Source organism: Myodes glareolus, chromosome 3 (genome assembly GCF_982192425.1).
Source record: "Myodes glareolus chromosome 3, mMyoGla1.1, whole genome shotgun sequence".
Taxonomy (NCBI): domain Eukaryota; kingdom Metazoa; phylum Chordata; class Mammalia; order Rodentia; family Cricetidae; genus Myodes; species Myodes glareolus.
This window is the reverse complement of record NC_142028.1, coordinates 28,203,002-28,214,816: the sequence shown is the minus strand read 5'-3', so window position 1 is coordinate 28,214,816 and position 11,815 is coordinate 28,203,002. Positions and strand designations below refer to the sequence as shown.

The 11,815-nt window shown below is 41.1% G+C and overlaps 1 pseudogene; it reads right to left on the bottom strand.

Moving 5' to 3' along the window:
• Window positions 1-3,843: 3,843 nt before the first annotated feature.
• Window positions 3,844-4,808, bottom strand: LOC148122621 (ADP-ribosylation factor 5 pseudogene; annotated as a pseudogene).
• Window positions 4,809-11,815: the final 7,007 nt, after the last annotated feature.

Here is an 11,815-nt window from a genome sequence, read left to right as displayed (position 1 = left end):
GGTGTTAGATTTAGTAAGTAATCTCCTGTGCCTATGCATTGATGGCTGCTTCCCACTTTCTCTTCTATCAGGTTCAATTTGGTCAGATTTATATTGAGGTCTTTAATCCATTTGGACTTTGTTTTGTGCATGGGGATAGATATGGATCTATTTTCATTCTTATATGTGTTGACATCCAGTTATGCCAGCACCATTTGTTGAAGATACTTTCTTTTTCTCATTGTATAATTTTAGCTTCATTAACAAAAATCGAGTGTTCATAGGTGTGTGGATTAATATCCAAATCTTTGATTCAATTACATTGGTCAACCACTCTGTTTTTATGCCAATACCAAGCTGTTTTTATTACTGCATCTCTATAATAGAGTTTGATGTCAGGGATGGTGATGCCTCTGGAAGTTCCTTTATTGTACAGTATTGTTTTGGCTATCTTGGTTTTCTTGTTTTTCTCATATAAAGTTGAGTATTATTCTTTCAATGTCTGTAAAGAATTTTGTTGGAATTTTGATGGGGATTGCATTGAATCTATAGATTGCTTTTTATAGGATTGCAATTTTTATGTTGATCGTACCTATCCAAGAGCATGGGAGATTTTCTTATTTTCTGGTGTCTTCTTCAATTTCTTTCTTCAAGACTTATAGTTCCTGACAAGCAGGTCTTTCACTTCTTTGATTAGTTTTATCCAATAATATTTTATGGTATTTGTGGCTATTGTCAAGGATGATGTTTTCTGATTTTTTTCTGAGCTTCTTTATCATTTGTAGATAAGAGGGCTACTTTTTTTGAGTTGATCTTGTATCCTGTTACATTATTGAAGGTATTTATCAGCTGTAGAAGTTTTCTAGCAAAGTTTTTGGGGTAACTTATGTATACTATCGTATTAAAGGCAAATAGCAAAAGTTTGACTTCTTCCTTTCCAATTTGAATCCCCTTGATCTCCTTTTGTTGTCCTATTCCTCTAGCCAGAACTTCAAGGACTATGTTGAATAGATATGGAGAGAGTGTACAGCCTGTGTTCCTGATTTTAGTGGAATCATTTTGAGTTTTTCTCCATTTAATTTGATGTTGGCTGTTTGCTTCCTATATCTTGCTTTTACTATGTTTAGATATGGTCCTTATATCCCTAATCTCTCCAAGACCTTTATCATGAAGGGGTGCTAAATGTTTTCGAATGCTTTTTCGGCATCTAATGAGATGATCATATCTTTTTTTCTTCAGTTTATTTATATGGTGGATTACATTGATAGATTTTCATATGTTGAACCATCCCTGTATCTCTGGAATGAAGCTGACTTGATCATGATGGATGATTTTTTGATGTGTTCTTGGATTCAGTTTGCCAGTATTTTATTTAGTATTTTTGTATCTATGTTCGTGAGTGAGATTGGTCCTTAATTCTCTTTCTTGTTTGAGTCTTTGTATGATTTCAGTATCAGGGCAACTGTAGCCTCATAGAAAGTATTTGGTAATGTTTCTTCTGTTTCTATTATGTGGAAAACTTTGAGGAGTATAGGTATTAGCTTTTCTTTGAAGCTATGGTAGAATTCTGCACTGAAACTTTCTGGCCCTGGGATGTTTTGTGTTGGGAGGCTTTTGATGACAGCTTCTATTTCCTTGCAGGTAATAGGTCTATTTAAACTGTCCACCTGGTCTTGAATTAATTTTGGTATGTGTTACCTATCCAGAAATTTTTCTTATGTCTTTTACGTGTTCCAATTTTGTGGAGTACAGGTTTTTGTAGTATGACCGAATGATTCTCTGGATTTCCTCAGTGTCTGTTGTTGTGTCCCCATTTTCATTTCTGATTTTGTTAAGTTGGATGTTCTCTTTCTGCCTTTTGATCAGTTTGGATAAGGGTTTGTCTATCTTGTTGATTTTCTTAAAGAACCAGCTCGTAGTTTCATTGATTCTTTGTATTGTTTTCTTTGTTACTATTTTATTGATTTTAGTCCTCAATTTGATTATTTCCTGCCTTCTACTCCTCCTGGATACGTCTGTTTCTTTTTGTTCTAGAGCTTTCAGGTGTGCTCTTAAGTCACCAGTGTAAGTTTTCTCCACTTTATTTATGTAGGCACTTATACTTATGAACTTTCTTCTTAGCATTGCTTTCATAGTGCCCAGTAGGTTTGGATACATTGTGTCTTCATTTTCACTGAAATCTAGGAAGTTTGTAATTTCTTTCTTTACTTCTTCCTTGATCCAGGGGTTGTTCAGTTTTTCACTGTTCAATTTTCTTGAATTTGTAGGCTTTCTGCAATTAGTGTTGCTGTTGAATTCTAACTTTAAACAATGGTTATTCAATAGAATACAGGGAGTTACTCCTTTTTTTGTATCTGTACAGGTTTGCTTTGTTACCAAGTATATGGTCAATTTTAGAGGAGGTTCTATGAGGTGCTGAAAAGAAGATATATTCTTTTGTGTTTGGGTGGAATGTTCTATAAATGTCTGTTAATTACATTTGAGTCATGATATCTGTTAGTTCCCTTATTTCTCTGTTAGTTTTCTGTCTGGTTGACCTATTCATTGGGGTGAGTGGGGTGTTAAAGTCTCCTACTCTTATTGTGTGGGTTTTGATGCATGATTTAAGCTTTAGTAATGTTTCTTTCACATATGTGGGTGTTCTTGTATTTGGGACATAGATGTTCAAGATTGAGACGTCATCTTGAAGGATTGTTCCTGTGATGAGTATAAAGTGTCTTTCTCCATCTCTTATGATGCTTTTAGTTTAAAGTCTATTTTGTTTGATATTAGAATAACTACACCCACTTATTTCTTAGGTCCATTTGATTAGAAAATCTTTTCCCAGCCATTTACTCTGAGGTAATATCTGTCTTTGAGGTTGAGGTATGTTTCTTGTATACAGCAGAAGGCTGGATCCTGTTTTTATATCTATTCTCTTAGCCTATGTCTTTTTATAGGTGAATTTAGTCCACTGATTTAAGAGATATTAATGACCAGTGATTGTTAATTCCTGTTATTTTTCAGTGGTAGTGTGTGTGTTTCCCTTCTTTGGGTTTTGTTGGTGTGAGGTTATCTGTGGCCTGTGTTTTTGTGGGTGTAGTTAGCTTCCTTGTTTGGGGGTTTTCCTTTTAGTACTTTATATAAGGCTGGATTTGTGGATAGGTATTGTTTAAATCTGGTTTGTCATGGAATATTTTGTTTTCTCCATCAATGGTGATTGAAAGGTCTGCTGGGTATAGTAGTCTGGGCTTGCATCCATGGTCTCCTAGTGTCTGCAGCACATTTGTCCAGGAACTTCTGACTTCATGGTTTCCATTGAGAAGTCGGTGTAATTCTGATGGGTCTGCCTTTATATGTTACTTGGTCTTTTTCCTTTGCCACTCTTAATAGTCTTTCTCTATTCTGTATGTTTTGTGTTTTGATTATTATATGGTGAGAATGCTTTTCTTTTTGTGATCCAGTCTATTTGTTGTTCTGTAAGCTTCTTGTACCTTCATAGGGAGGTACTTAGTCTTACTGTAACTTGATATGTCATGTTTTGTTGATACTTATGGGAGACCTGCCTTTTCCCAAACAGAAATGGAGGAGGAATGGATTGGTGGGGTGAAAACAGAGGGGGTTGAGGGTAGGGACTAAAAAGAGAGAAAGAAGAGAAAATTGCAGCTGAGATATAAAACAAATCAACAAATAAATAAAATCCTAAAACCTCATATTTAAACAAAAAGAAATATGTAGGAATCAATTGAATCAAGATTCCACAAATCAGATGTAAACTAAAGGCACAAAGAAATAAAATGAAGAGCTAAGAGATCATTCATGTGCTTGCCAAAGAACATAGAGATGGCTTTAGTGTAAGACATTTATTATATCTCGAAATATAATTTTTTTTTTTTACAAACCACATCAAATTTATTCCTCAATATCCAGTTCCACATTATAGCACCACCCGGAGCCCTCACTCTCCTCCCCCCAAACCTGGCCCCAAGGGTACACCCGAAACAGAAAAAAAAAAAAAGAAATTAAATCCAGATCCCTGCTCCTCCCCTGTTGGAAGGGGCCTTGGCCAGAAAGCCCTTCCACAGATCCCAGCAGGCAGGAGAGCAGAGTCCTCTGCACCCAGAGAGCAAGGCTCCAGCTACAGCGACAAGAGAGAACATGCAGGCAGGAGCAGGAGCAGAGACCTGCCTGTGGGGAGGAAGAGTGGAAAGGGAGGGCACTGCCTGAGGAGTCCTGGAGTCAGGTCATCCCGGGATGCACGCGGGAGCTTCCGGGCAGCAGGGGCCTGCCCCTGGCCGGTTAACACTTTGACAGCTCATGGGACAGCCAGTCCAGCCCATCATACAGGCCTGTGCCTTGGGTAGCGCAGGTGGCCTGGACGTACCACGTGCGGCTACGCAAGTGCTGGAGCCCCAGCTTGTCAGTCAGCTCGCTCACAGGCATGGCATTGGGCATGTCCTGCTTGTTGGCAAACACCAGCAGCACCGCATCCCGAAGCTCATCCTCCTGCAGCATCTTCTGGAGTTCATCAGCTGACTCCTGGACCCGCTCTCGGTCATTACTGTCTACCACGAAGATGAGGCCCTGAGTGTTCTGGAAGTAGTGCCGCCACAGAGGCCGAATCTTGTCCTGGCCTCCAACATCCCAGACTGTGAAACAGATGTTCTTATATTCCACTGTTTCCACATTGAAGCCTATGGTGGGGATAGTGGTGACAATCTCCCCCCACTTCAGTTTGTACAGGATGGTAGTCTTGCCAGCCGCATTCAAGCCAGCCATGAGGATCCGCATCTGCTTCTTCCCGAAGATCCGCGAAAAGAGCACGGACACCGTAAGGCCCATTGTGGGGCCCGGGGTGGTGGGGGCGCGGGCAGAGACGCGAGGTGAGGGCTGGAACCGGTCGACTGCGGTGGGGGGGGGGTGGAAGGGAGATGGGGCACAACAGCAGAAGGAACGAAATATAAAATGTTTTGAGAAGTTTAGACACTTCTCAAAAGAAGAACTACAGGTGGCCATTGACATCTTTAGCCATCATGGAAATGCAAATCAAACCTATGTTAAAATCCTATCATAGTCATAGTGAAACACACCGAGAAACTCGACAACAACAAGCTGGGAACAGAAGAGGAGTCCTTAGTCTCTGCCAGTGGGAACATGAATTAGTTCAGTCACTATAGAGGCCAGTATAGAGTTCCATCAAAAAGATAAAAACAGCTGCCATGTGCAATGGAACTCAATTACTAAGAATGAACTTATGTTACTTGCAGGTAGATAAATACTTCAGGCTTGTTTTAAAAGGGACTATTTGGGAAGAGGGCAGTGAACAGTGGGAGGATAGATGAGAACAAGAGAAGGCAATGGGGAAAGGAATACAGACGGCCTGTGTCAGCCTAAATCCTGTGTCAGCCTAAATCATATTAGGTGAGTGGTGGTTTTCCAGGTGCTCTCCAGTGATCCACCTTGCAGAGTCCCTGCTCTGACTGCAGCTTCCACATTTTAATGTGATAGATATTAAAATATATGTAAACAAAAAATATCATAAGCAAACACAAGCAAGCTCTGAGATAGCAAGGTTTTCATGCATACATACAGAGTATACATACAGAGAAAACAAATCTACAGCGGAACTGGGGAAAGTTGGCATTGAATGGGTCAGCATCATGATAGCAGACTTTAACCTTCAGGCAATAAGGAGAATACGTGTGGGATGACAGAGCTGAGCTGAGCTGTGAGAAGATTTTGTCTAGAGATTTGAGAACCATTAGATTCTCTGGCCTGATTATATCTCTAGCTCCCCAGACACCTTCCTCTTTCCAAGTGACTAACCAAAGTCATACTGGAAAATTAGCAATGTGTTTCATAATCTTCCCTAAAATGCAATCTTGTTGAAAAAGTACCATCTCACCATGAGCAACCAAACTTCCTGTTCTAGTGTCTGACTGCCTGTTCATCTTGAGCTCCGTTCTGAATTCCTCAGATGTAAATCCCGCTGTTTCACTCAGAAATCTCAAGCATTTCAAAGTGAATGTGTTCAGGTGGTGTTCTAGATTTTATCAACAAAACTTTGACTTTTCTATCATCCCCCATGAAAGTAAGAAATTCATAGTATAAATCTAAAAATCATTAGAAAAACTTCATGGTTTTAGTATTTAAATACATATATTTAATTTTAAAGTAGAATCACATAATTTCTTCCCCTCCTTTCCCTCCATTCTGCCCATTTCATGTATTCCTTCCTCACACCCTCTCAAATTCATGGCTTCGTTTTTTTCATTGATACACACACACACACACACAAATAAGTACAGTCTGTTGTATATGCTTACTATTGTTTTTAGGTATGTGATTTCAGGAATGATTACTTTGAATTGGATAATTGATTTGGTGGCTCATCCCTGGAAGAGACTAATTCTCCTTACAGCAGTTGTTAGTTGACTGTTGTCTTTGTCTAAGAGTGGGGCCCAGTGAGATTAGCCCCCTCTGTGATAGAATGTCCATTGGTGTTGTTGCTGTTTTGGTCCTGTTTAGGCAGTCATATTGTTGATGTCTCAAGGGTGCAACCTCCCTGTCGATTCTAGAGTAGAATACCTCACAGCAAACTTCCTTGTTTTCCATCTCTGACAATCTCCCACATTGTTGCAGGTTATATAAACTGTAAAACCTGTGAACCCCGAGATTACCTTATTTACTGGAAAACTTATTTCTACTTGTGGCGTGGCTTAGCCCAACACACACCTTTAATCTAAGAGTTTTCTGCTTGAATATTGTAAACAGGATCAAATAAAATCAACCATGGGTCAGGAGCAAGCAAGCAACCAGTTGACAGGAAAAGAACATAAAGAATAACAGGGAATCAGGAGGATGGGTAGAGAGACACACAGGAAGTAGAAGGGAGGGACAGTCTATTTGAGGTGTTTTGTTTGAGATGGCATAGGAGAAAGGCTTTGGGGGGACATTGGCTGAGGAAGAAGGTCAACTGGGTGCTTTCTCTACCTTTCTGAGCTAGCTGCTTTTCACCCCAGCATCTGACTCATGAGGCTTTCTTGGTAAAATCAAATGACTGGGATTTTTGTTATAAAAAAAAAAAAACACCACTTCTTCTATGATTTTCTCTGAGCCTCAAGTGCAGGAGCTATGTTGTAGATAGTCATGAAGTATGGACACCCCACAAGTTCTTTCTGTTTTTACCAGCTGTGTTTTATAATAGTCTCATGATCTCTGTCTTCTGCAAGAGAACCTGTTTTGCGAGAGGTGAGAGCTGAGGATAAGTGTTTCCCTTCCATCCTCTTCAAGTGCCCCAGTTCTACGGGAAGCAGAGGGGAGACAGGGAAATTTGTTAGAAATATTTTTGCCTGGTCCCTACAAAACAAATCTTTCTCAAGCTGAAGGAACACGATTATCTATAGTGATCTATGAAGTTATAGTTTATGAGCTTCCAGTACTAGCTATGTCTACAAATCAGATATCCCATTTCTGTCTGCATTTCCCCTTCTGAAGTCAGAGTTTCTTCTTGATGTTTAATTTGTTAAAACATTCTGAGTCTGTGAGCTCTGGTTTGCCATTCTGCTTCCTTATGTATGACTGTTTTGTTTTGTTTTTGAAGCTGAATGACATTATCTAGTCTTAAGGGCCTCAAACTTGTTATCCCCTAGTCTCAGTCTTCTGAGTACTGGTATAAAGGGTATGTGACGCCATGTCTGGTTATATAGTAGTGTTATGAAAAGTTATCTTAGTAATTAGATTCTGATCTCTCACACAAATGGAAGGTTCTGTGCACAGTATTGTGGGTGAGGAGTCACCTCCAGTCTTATCCAGATGTGAACCCTGGGAAGATATGCCCAGTGGTTCAATAGTACCATGATGCTATGGGAGTAACCAACCACTTTCTGATTGGATTTCAAGCCTATTCCACAAGATAGAACATATTACTGGTAGTATTAACAGGGTCCCAAGTCCATGGTTGGTTAAGTCATAGACCCTGGGGGGAAATCCTGGCACTGGTATTCTACTAAAAAGACAGAGTAATTAATGACCTCCTAGATCTTACCTTTATATCTATAGATTAGTGCATCTTTCACCTCTCCTCAGAGGCACGTCTTTTTACAGTTGGTGGTGATGTTAGAGACCCTCAAGTGGTCAGCATGCTGAGAATAGGAAACTGGGACATCTACATCTCATATCACCTTTCCCCAAGGCCCATGGATCATCACAGAAGAGGAGGCAGAAAGATGGCAAGAGGCAGACAGAGGGAATGAGGTCTGTAGTTAAACAATATTTTCTAGACATGACAGTGCTGTTGTTCACAAGAACTCAACAGCTGGGACTGCATGCACAAGATGTTCATAAGACCAGACCTACCTACCAAAATCCCAGCATGAAGTCCTATCCCTTGATATTGACAGTTAAGGATTACTGGGAGAGGGAGAGTCACTTTCCTTCAGTGATGTGGAACTGAGAGGCTGCCCACATTCCAGTAGATGGTATCACACCCATGCACACACAGGCAGCACTAAATGGATTCATGAGTTATTAAATTAAAGTGAGAAGGGTTGATAGGGGAAAGTGGTGTGTGTGTATGTGTGTGTGTGTGTGTGTGTGTGTGTGTGTGTGTGTGTACAATAAAGCCAATAATTTCTTTAGACATTCCCAGCTCATTGTGAAAAAAAATCAAATTCGAAAATAGGAATGAATTTGTATGGACCCCAGTCATTGGGAAGGCCCATACTGAACAGGGCAAGCATTCTTTACAGCCTTCACAGCCAGACGAAACAGAAGAAAACACCATCTTATAAAATGGGCAGTTCAAAACGGATTCTGGGTAGGTTTTACATGTAACTCCCAAAGAAAGGTGATTTCTCTCTTTCTTCCATGAAAGTACATCAGTTTGTCACTTCTCTATAAGCTTCTTCTTGAGATTCAGTTATATTCATTTAAGTACTTGTGGGTGTTTTGCTTGCATGCATGTCTTGTGCATTATGTATGTGCAGTGCCTTCAGTGGTCAGAAGAGGGCAGCAGATCTCCTGAAACTGGAGTTAGGGTTAGGGTTAGTTACCATGTTGGCACCAGGCATGGAACCTGGGTCCTCTAAAAAGGCAGTCCACCCTCTTAACTGCTGATCTAGCTTTCCAGTCCCTGCATTTCATTTATCTTGCCATTGTAGGACCAAGTCATTACAAGCTCAATAGAGGCCTGAGTCTCAGTAATTTACCCTAGGCAATACCTGGTTCCAAGAAAGACCACAAACTGAGACTACCCAGGAACAAACCATTCAAAGAAAATTCCTAACATTCCAACTACTGTAGATAGGATCACCTGTCACCCCTAGACAAATGTCAGCCAATGGGGGTTCTGAACCTTAGAAATCTCTCACCCCCCCACCTTTGCTACTATAAAAACCCAACTCCAACTGAACTCTCTGATCACTCCAATACATTGAACACACGGAGAGCTTGTGTTTGCAAACTTGGGTAAGAATAAAGACTCTTTGCTTTTCCACACAGGACTTGCTCTCCTACTTGGTTTTAGGGGGACTCTGTGATCTGGGCATAACCGCCATTTTCTTTGAGTCATTCTAAAGCAAAATAAATTAAAAAAAAGTAAAAAATAAACTAATAAGATTAAGATGAGCATTTTCTCGTTAAATTCTTCAAGAACTGTGTAGAGTGGTAGTCTTCAAGAGTTTATGGAATACATGCAAATTGCAAGTGTCATCACATATTTTGGGTGGAAGGACAATGAATCAGTAGCCTTTATTCAAGTAGCTTACTGGAGACCATTTTAGAACCACTGCAGTGGAGGTATGGAGCACCTGCTGATTTCAAGATAGGAATGTGGCTCTTTCTCAAATGAAGAAGTGACAATGATGGCCTGTAGTGAAGGAAAGAACGCTTTCCACTGGAGAAAAAGCAAGCAACAGCTGTAGTGGCGAGCACTTACCTAAGGTAGAAGGCATGATTGTAAGGGGCTCGGGATCCCTTCTCACTGCTGTTACCAAAAAGATAGCACAAGAGAGAAGTCCAAGAAGCTTCCTTAGCACTATCTTCTTTTTGCCAAGTAAACTTGCCTCTTCTTGGCCACTCTGGGAAACCACAAGGCCAGCACTGTTCTACAGATGAGGACATTTTGCTGGAGGGGAAGGAGCTCCAGGTTGGTTGTTTGTCTCTGGTTCCTTGGGCTGTGTTTAGTGCATTTAAAACAGCGTGTTGTCACAGGAGCACTAAAGCAGGTTTCTGCTCACAGCGTAATGGTTTAGATAAAACAGCGCTGTTCCCTGCGGGGCGGCAGCTGGCAGCGGACCACGAGAGCCAGTAGGCTCCCAGGCAGGGAGCCAAGGGAGGACCTCTATGGGTCCCAGGTGAGAGGGCAGCCTGCAGGGTGAGAGAGGATAGACACCATGCAGAGAAAGTGGGTATAGTTTATTTAGTAGGTTACAGAAACGAAGGGGAAAAGGGAGGGGGGCGAGGGAAAGGGAGAGAGAGAAGAAGGGAGGGAGAGAAGGAGAGGCCACAGTCATTTCTTCCAAAGAGAAACAGGGCAGAGAGAGACTGCAGGCTGGAAGTGGAAGGAAGATCCACTTTCCTAGGTGGAAGGGGGAGTGGGCGGGACTTGTCTCTTAAAGGGACATTACACCATTGAACTTCAGTTTTCACAAAACTGTTATTTTATTTAATCCATAAAAGCATTTGTTTTCTTGTTTTGGTGTTTATGTATGCATAGTGCCTTCCTATATGGCTCCCTGCCATATTCTCTTATCAACATAGCTCATTGAATCCAGAAGTTGGGATCTTCTTAACTATGATGGCGGATAGCAAGCCCTAGTGGGATCCTCCTGTCTCCACCACTGAGGTTCAGGTGTCCACTGCCATGGCATTACAGGTCCTGCTGAGGATCTGAACTCAAGACCTTGTGAGCCATCTCCCAATTTTTCCACAAATATTTTTATATGTAACCCTGGATTTCCTGGTGGGGAGAACCAGTGACCTGTTCTTGGTACCTGAGGTGTTGCCTAGGACACCTGTGAGGCTTGTGTGTAAGCACTTTGTGTCAGAAAGGGTGGTCTTCTTACCTTACATTTCTACTGTGAAACCGTGCATATGTAGTGTTGTTTTTAGCTTACTAAAAATGTATATAGCCTAAGTTCTGGGCATGATGGGGCACACCTATAATCCTAGCATTCATGAGGTAGAGACAGGAGTATTGAATTTAAACCAGCTTGGGCTTCATTCTGGGCATAGAGAGACCCTGTGCCAAAAACCAAACTCCCAATCCTGATCAATCAAACCAAATTGAAATAACAACTTCCCAGATGCCAACATAAACCGCCGACCCAAATTCAATGATTACAAAAGGTGGATAACACATTTAAAGATGTTATGAGTGTTGCTATCATGTGATTAATTTTAATTCATGAATGAAATAATCTTGAAATAGCTCTTCCAAGAACATACAGACTTACTTTTCTCTTTACTTAACAGATATGCACCAAGTATATCCCACACCACAGAGAAGCCGCATATGGTTTCCCCCATGCTCCTCTCTCTGAGATTCCCTACTTCCACCCTTAAACACCAACAAAAGTGCTTATGGTTTCAGCAAATAAATTTTGGGGGAACACAAATACCTATTCTCTTATAATCCTCTAGGTGGAGCCAGAGATTCCAATGGAACCTTTATCAAGCAACCTTTTGACCTTTGCCTTAACCTGGAAGATCTTGAGATCTAGTCAGCAGCATCGCTGGCCTCTTCCTCAGCACTAAAGTGCCACACTAACCCCAGTAGATTCTGTGTGACAAGTTCCACAGACTGAGGCATCAGACTCCAAAGGGAGGAGGTCTCCTGGAACCGGTTGTGGAACTC